Genomic DNA, 8,199 nt, shown 5'->3' on the forward strand with positions numbered 1-8,199 from the left:
GGACATCGGCGACGTCGCCGTGTTCGCCGGGGCGAACGACTCGCTGTGTGAGCGGGCGCCCGGAGACCGAGGCCAGCTGCGTCTACTTCATCGGCGACGAGGAAACCGGGGACGCGAGGGTGTACAGCCTCAAGGACAACACGACGAAGAAGATGGTGGCCCTCCACCAGCAGCAGCAGCAGCACGGCAGGTTCTCGCCGCGGCCCGTGTGGATCATGCCTTCCGTTCCATGAGAGCAGCAAGGTCGATCTGTTTTGAATTAGCTGGGCTCAACGTTTTTGTTCAAGTCGATCCTCCCATTCGCCTCATATGTCAGAAGACATACAGTGGAGGACACAATTGGGGAGCCAACTCCAGCTTTAAAAACTCGCCGATAAAATACAGTACCAAGCAAACGAAGTTTGAAAGAGAAAGAGGCACAGAGCCCTTGAGGGTAAATAAAAGGTTAAAAAAATGACAAAGACCAAAAACAAAAATCGCCGTTGCCGGGGATCGAACCCGGGTCACCCGCGTGACAGGCGGGAATACTTACCACTATACTACAACGACTTAATTGATATAGGTTTCGTACAACCGAAGTTGATCAAAACCGGCACTTCCGCTCCAACGTTTTCATTTTCTTTTGAGTAAACCACGCCTTCGATCAATTCAGAGCAGAAGAATTACAAGACACACAAGAAACTTGAGGACAAGAGATGAAACGAGAACAATCTTTGGGTTAGATAAAACTTTAGGTTCTTTCTCGGCACTGTCTCCTCTCCCCTCCACCGCCGAGAATCCGGGTTTGGTACCATACAAATATGAACTGTGTGGACTGAGTCTTCAATGGCTTTTCCATTTCAATGAAATTTCACACAAATTCCAGAAATTTTGGTCGTTTCTATGATACCAAAATAATCGCCCTTCGATCAAAATATTTTAGCAATTACGGTAGTGAACTCAAATCCAAAAACTTTTCTATTTACTTTTCAAAATTTTAGTTTTTTTGTTATCGAATTCCATTGAAGATTTTAGTAACCAAACTGATAACTGAAATCATTGGAATTTAGTGAAATTCAGTGAGTTCGGCTATGGCTGAAATATTTCTAAAACACGAGATTTGAAACTATATTATACCTCAAAACAATTCATTCTTGTTGCCACGAGATACAAGGGCCTCTACGAGTCATTCAATTGGAAAATTTTGGAATATGTATTATTCATTAGTCATTCAATTGTCAGCTGCACACGGTAGAAAAAAAATGTGATTTGGAACAGTTTTCTTATAGGTGAAATTAATAAAAGATATATGAGAAGGGAAAATGAGGATAGCATTTTGGAGTTCGAGCTCATGAACACCCGATGTGAAGACTAAATTTGAAAAAAGGGGAAAATAATGCTAAAAAATAATAGCACCAAAGAAAAGATGCTCAATTGTTCTAGGTGCTTCCATTTTTTTGTACTGATATGACATCAAAGGAGATCTAGACAAAGGGCGAAAGGACGTTTTGAATAACGGATGTTGCTTTTATAGAGCACCACATAAGTCATATTGGCACCAAAAATTGCGTACAACTAGAAACCTTGATCATCTTTGATGTAAAAAGCCGGAGTTAATTGTTCATCCAGGAGTAGATGAGCTCGGGTTTTAGTTGCAATTTTTTATCCAAAAATGCAATTTTCAAACGCAAATGTTAACGCCAACACGTGTGGCATGAAGCAACATGGCTCAAACACCTCCAGTATCATTCATTTTGCCATATCAAAACAAATGACATCAGTGGAAATTTTTTGGTTTTCGGTTTAAAAATGTTTTATCTCCTAATTAAAAATCCGTTTTCACCATTAAATTCATCTCAATGAGATCTTCAAAACTAGATCTCATGTTGATATATTTTGACGAAAAAAATTTGCCCAAAAGTTGCCATGATGTTTAAACTTTAGTTGACATAGTGTTACACTAAAGTTGCCATGTGGCAATTTTAGTTTATAGAGCATGACAAATTTAGTATTTTGATCATGGCAATTTCAGTACTTTGACCATGAAAATTGTTTTTTGTATGAACCATGGCAATTTTAAGTGCATGTATAATGTAAATTTTAGTTTATGGTTCATGGCAAGTCTAGTTTATTAATTCTCTGCTTTATAATATGTCAAAATTTACTTTTAAATGTAGAAGAAAATAGCTGAAACATATCATGGCAACTTCAGTGTAAACACTATGGCAATTCATGTGCAATAGACATGGCAATATTTAAAAGTCGTTAAACATATTGATATAAGATCTAGTTTCAAAGATCTCGTCGCGATGGATTTAATGATGAAATGGATTTTTAATCAGATTTTTCATTAAAGAGATAAAACCGTTTAAAAACGGGAAATCCAAAAAGATCCCTACATGCATGCATGCGGGAACGTGGCGCAGTCTATGTGTTATAGGACGTGTGTGCTCCCACCACACGTGTGGGCGTTATCAGCGTCCTTTTCAAAACTTCATATTTGATAGTATCTAGAACACATCTAGATGTGACATAGTTATATCACATCTAAGCTAATGTGCACTCTGTTTGCGGTCTTTTTTTTGTCCTAGTTTTTTTTTCTTGTTGCTGCATTATATATTTGGGGGAGCTTAGATGTAACATCCTTAAAAAACATCTAGATGTGAATTAGACAAACTGTATTTGATAAGTATTTACCTGTCCATATTATTGTGATAGTGTAAAAAATAAGATTTTTTTATAAGCCGCTTATTCCGTAAGTATTTATTCTCCTTGGTAAGCCAATAAAAATGGAGCAGTTGATGAGGTTTTCAGGGAACACCCATGGAAAAACCAGAGATGAAATGAAAAAAAAAATCAACATAGAAAGAGGACGAAAAAAATGAAGCAGTTGATCCGATTGGAGGAAGGATGATGAACGGACGGGAAGAGAAGGTAAGAGTTTTGTTTTCACCTCGAAAAAAGATAGGAGTTTTTTTAGAGGTAGATAGAGAAGATAAGAGCTACAGTCGGACGTGACAACTGACGACACGATCGCGTCAGCCGATCAGGCCGCACCCCTCTCCATAGATCGATCGATTTGTAGGAGTAGTACGTGTCAATGGGCAGAAGCAAGGGCGCCGCCGCCAGGCGAAGGAAGGTCGCCGTGGCCGGGAAAGCGATCGCCGGCCCCAGCATCAAGGCCGACGGCCCTAGACGCTGCCCCAGCCTCCCGCCGGAGCTGCTGGCCAACATCCACGACCGCCTGGGGTTCCTCGACCGCATCGCCTTCGCCGCGGTCTTCGCAGCATCCTCCTTCTCCGACGTATTCAGCCCATCGGCGCCGTGGCTCCTCCTCCCCGGCAGGAACGACGAGAACCCAAAGACCGCCACGCTGTTCTCCATCGCCGACCGGCGCGCGGCCACGGTGCGCACCCCGTACCCCGCGCTGCGCGACCACCTCGTCATCGGCTCCTCCCGCGGCTGGCTCGCCACGGCCGACGGCCGGGGCCAGATCTACCTCGTCAACCCCGCCTCCGGCGAGCAGCACGCGCTCCCGCACGTCGCCACCATGGGCGTCTTCCTCCGGACGCCCTGCCAGTGGTTCACCGTGTGCGTGAAGCGCTTCATGGCCGCCCGGTTCGGCGGCGGGCCGCCGTTCAAGGAGAATGCCTGGGGGCCTGAGGGGCACGGCGCGCGCACGGTCACCGCCGACCACATGGGCGTCTGGTTCCACCGGAAGGTCGTCCTCTCTGTCTCCCCTAGCCGCCACGGCAGCTATGGCACCGCCATGATGATCCTGGACAGTGAATTCGGCGCCCCTGCCTTCGCCACGGCTGAGGACGCCGCGTGGAAGCTGGCGCCGTCGCGCGACGGCGTCGAGGACGCCATTTATCACGACGGACAGTTCTATTCCGTATCCTATACTGGTGTCGTGGAGGCGTGGCAACGTGTCGCGGAGTCCGGCACGTTCACGAGCACGGCTGTCACGCCAAGGCTGACAATTGAAGAAGGCGGCTCACCGTGCCACCGCAAGTACCTGGCGGTGGCGCCGGGTGGGCGGCTGATGGTGGTGCTCAAGTACGCCCAAGTGATCAAGGATCTGCACATCCAGGATAGGTGGACGTGCTCCTTCAAGGTCCATGTCCTCGGCGACGACGGGCAGTGGAAGGAGACGAAGGACATCGGTGATGTTGCACTGTTCGTCGGGGTGAACAACTCGTTGTGCGTACCGACGAGGGGGCACCCGGAGATCAAGGCCGGCTGCATCTACTTCACCAACGATGAACTAGGGGTCGCTAAGCTGTGCAAGACCAAGGACCTATCGTCGTGGTCCAACAAGAGTTGCAATGATGAGCCCATCAACTCTGACGCTCAGGCCCTCGGGGTATACAGCCTCAAGGACGGCACAGTGAAGAAGATGGAGGCGCTACGGCAGCAGTACGACATGTTCTCGGTGCCGCCGGTGTGGATCACGCCTTCTGTCCCATGATTGCAAGGCCGATCAGTTTTGAATGAGCTAGGTTCAAATTTTTGCTTAAGATCGCTAGCAGGTTTCAAGGTAAAATAGTAATTTGCACTATTTGTTGAAACCATGAAACACAATAATTTACAAATACCAAATTCTCTACAGTATTCGCAAAGGAAGACGCTAGGCATTGGTTGGGCAAGGGAGAAAGGAATCCACCGCCTCCCAGTCCATCCGATCTCGCCTAATCTTAGATGCTGGTGCGTTCAATTGTCGCAATCTAAAATCCAAGTGTGCAACAATTTTTTTCCTACAGATGCAACAGCCTTGCAATATTTTTTTCTCGTGGTATGTAAAAAAGACATGTAAAAATATTGCGATTTTTTTAGAACATTCGTACAACATAATTTTTTTATGCATGCAACAAATCATCAAAACTTATGAAACATAGGAACCAACATTCGCAACAATATTGAAACAACTTTGCAGCATGAATGCAACATTTGCATCATCACTACTGTTTATTTTGACTCTGTTCCGTGCACGGCGGAAGCTGCTTGTGCTCGAACTAGTGCTGACATATCATCTCCCTATGTTTTTTCCTTATTTCTGAAAGCCTCTCCCTGTGAGAATACTTGGGTATTGGTTTTATAGTTTACCATCTTACTCAATTTAGATGCATAATATTATGTCTTATAGCTACACTAGTGCAATAAGCTTCATGTCATGCCTAATTGCCAAAATTCATAAATTTGTTCAGCCTCTGCTTCAGCAGATCTTTAAAATTTACTGATTAGTTGATCTGCACTATGCTCAAATCATATCCTGAACTACCATTTGTGTGCATAAGTCACAAGGCCTTGACTAAAAAGTAAATTGGTGAATTATGGAGAAAATTGCATGTTGTAAATTGACGTCTGCATCAAAGCCAGTGTGAATTGAAACAGTGCTTGGCCTGTATATTGTGTTGAGTTATGAACCAAATAGCTTCTCGGCTTGATATTGCCTTAGGATTTATATGTGCTGCATTTGGAGTTTTGGACACAGCTTTTAGTTTGAAAGAGAAAAAGTGAAGGTCTGGGATTTTTGTTGTATGGGCTAGTTTGTGGTTGCCACACCGTGGAAACGTAGATAGTTGGAATCTGTACTAATTCCCAGATGTTGCTGTTGCACATGAAAACATGCTCTCAATTAACTACATCCAAAAATAAAAATAAAGAAGTATATTGCCATCCAAGTAATAGCATTGTAATGAATTGTCTTCTCGTGTAATGTATCCAATAATAACTTACGTTCTTTAGGTTGCCCCTTGCCAAAATGTTTCTGCTCTTTGGATTTTCGACGAGTAACCTGTGGAGCATTGGTAATATTCAGAAAAAGTCCATTGTTGTCCTTCGATTTTCAAAAAATAAAAAACCCTATGTTTCCCTTTGAGATCAGAAAGGCTCCTGCCTTATACCTACTGTTGCATTTTGTTGTGTACATTTGCAGAAGAGGATTACGGAAAACTAAATAAATGTTTCTGTGGATTGCAGAAAGTTAGAGTAGCTTGAACTGAGATAGGATTTTTTATTGTGTAGTATGGTCTTAAAGGTTCCAAATACTAGCTTCTATATATATGCTGCTTGCTTGGCCATGCTAATATAAACACTGCGTTTGGATGTCTGTAATGAGGCCCCGAATTGGATTTGGTATTCCCAAATTTCCAATTCACTTGTTTGGCATGCACACGGAAACAGCGGTCTGAAATAAAACGAATACAGCGCCGAAATCGCTTACACGCGCTGAGCCCTCCCAAGTTTCCGAGCTCTGCCCCTCCAATTTGGCTGGAAACGTCCATCCCGCAAAAACGATTCAATATTTCTTTTTTCCCCTGCCTCGACCAAGGACACAGCTGCCCCCCGCGCGACTTGAGAGGAGCGGCGCCCGGGGAAGGACCCCCGACGGCGGCGCCCAGAGAAGCCCCCCGACGGCGGCGCCCAGTCCTCGCGCGGCCCTCCGGCACCTGAATCCCCGTGACCTCAGCTCATTCCCCTCCTCTAATGGATGCCTCATCTCCCCCTTCGACTTAGATCTAGGCGTGGAGTTGAAGTGGCCATCCGTCAGGCCTCGCAAGCCATTGCTGACGTCGGCGGCGGAGCTGCCGATCCCGCCATCGCCGCTCCATCTCCACCTGCTCGCACTGGTAACCTTCCGATCTCTCGCCGTTCCATCCTTGATTGTTTCTTCTTTTCTGCTGGTTACGAGTTGCCAAAAGATTGCAGTACTGCTCACCTCCTTTCAATCCGGCAATCTCTTTAGTCATCACTAGTTCGCTAGTTCATCAGTTGGTAGTCAAATGCACACTACGCGGCCAACTGCATGAACAGATTTCACGGCGCTTGCTCTCTTATGACACTGCAGGAAATCTGTCTACATATAATCATCCAATCAGATGAAATTTAGTTTCCCTTCGCATATTGCTAAATGAGATTAGTAAAAAGAGGATTGATTGTTAATTTTTGACGGGTGGATTGATTCTTAATTATGTGCACAGTGTGGAATTTATGTCTCTGCTTTGGTTGATTGATTTTCAGAAGAAGAGAGGGAGGCCATCAGGAGCATGCTGTCAGCAAGAGCCAGTGAGATAAGATGATCATTGACTACCGTCGTACTAGACAGAGAGAGCAACAAGGACATTGATTATAGTCACATCTACACTACTATTAAGCAAGAAAACTTCAGCAGGAGGCGGACGAAAACTCTGCCGTCCACGCCCTCACAAACAACCCACGCCCGCAAGAGTCTACAACCCACGTCCTTTTTCCACGCCCTCACAAACAACCCACGCCCGCAAGAGTCTACAACCCACGTCCTTTTTCTCAAAAAAGAAAAAAAACAAGGTAACAACACACGTCCAGTCCAATTTACACGGAGCTAAATTAGCGGGAATCAATCCCCGTCACTGCCCTGCGCAGCCGCCGAGGCACCCAAGGACGGCCGCGACAACGAGCTCGTCAAGTCAGTCGACGACGGCCACGACGACGCGCTGTTCCCCAACACAGGTGCGGCCGCACGGGCGCCCTCCCACGACAGCGACAAGGAGCTCCTCCTCGCCAACATAGGTGCATGCTCTTCTCTGATCTGAATTTCAAAAGGCTTTTACACGCCGCTGCCGCCAAGGCTTCGTTAGGCTAGAAGACGCCTCCGCCCAGACTGTATTGCGCCATCACCAGACACTGCTCTCCCGACGATGTCGGCGCGGACGAACTGTTCCGCAAATGCATGCTCCTTTGTCAACCTGTTCATGTGATCCATCAATGTTAGCATATGGATCACATGATGTGGATCACATGATGGATCACGAAATTACGAAAAACAAGGAAAATGTAGGGAAAACGTGATCCATCATGCGATCCATATGCTAACATGATCCCTGTTGACCGTACCTTACCTAAATCGGACGTCCTTCCATGAATCCTAGTCAACACTTTGAATCCAGGTAAGCTAGGTGAGTAAGTAGGCTTTGTTTCTGTTGAATCAAAAATATGTCACACTTTTTGAAAATACAATTTGAGTGACATGATAACATTGTTTGAAATTTTAACTAATGCATCCCTCATCAAACTAGAACACAAAATTCTGCTATGAAAATGATTCCTTCAGATTATATTTTAGGGTGAAACATTTCCCAACAAAAAAGTGTTTGTTTAGGGTAGCAAGCTCCCTTCTGGTTAAAAGGATTTGAGTGCAAGGTTGATTACAATGAATGCAAGCAAGCATGCTTCTACTGA

General features: G+C 45.4%; 1 non-coding gene across 1 annotated transcript; it reads right to left on the reverse strand.

Moving 5' to 3' along the window:
• Window positions 1-477: 477 nt before the first annotated feature.
• On the reverse strand, window positions 478-549 carry TRNAD-GUC (transfer RNA aspartic acid (anticodon GUC)). Its single transcript has one exon. It is a non-coding gene; the product is annotated as a tRNA-Asp (tRNA).
• Between the last annotated feature and the right edge of the window lie 7,650 nt (window positions 550-8,199).

This window comes from Triticum aestivum, chromosome 1B (genome assembly GCF_018294505.1).
Source record: "Triticum aestivum cultivar Chinese Spring chromosome 1B, IWGSC CS RefSeq v2.1, whole genome shotgun sequence".
Lineage (NCBI taxonomy): Eukaryota > Viridiplantae > Streptophyta > Magnoliopsida > Poales > Poaceae > Triticum > Triticum aestivum.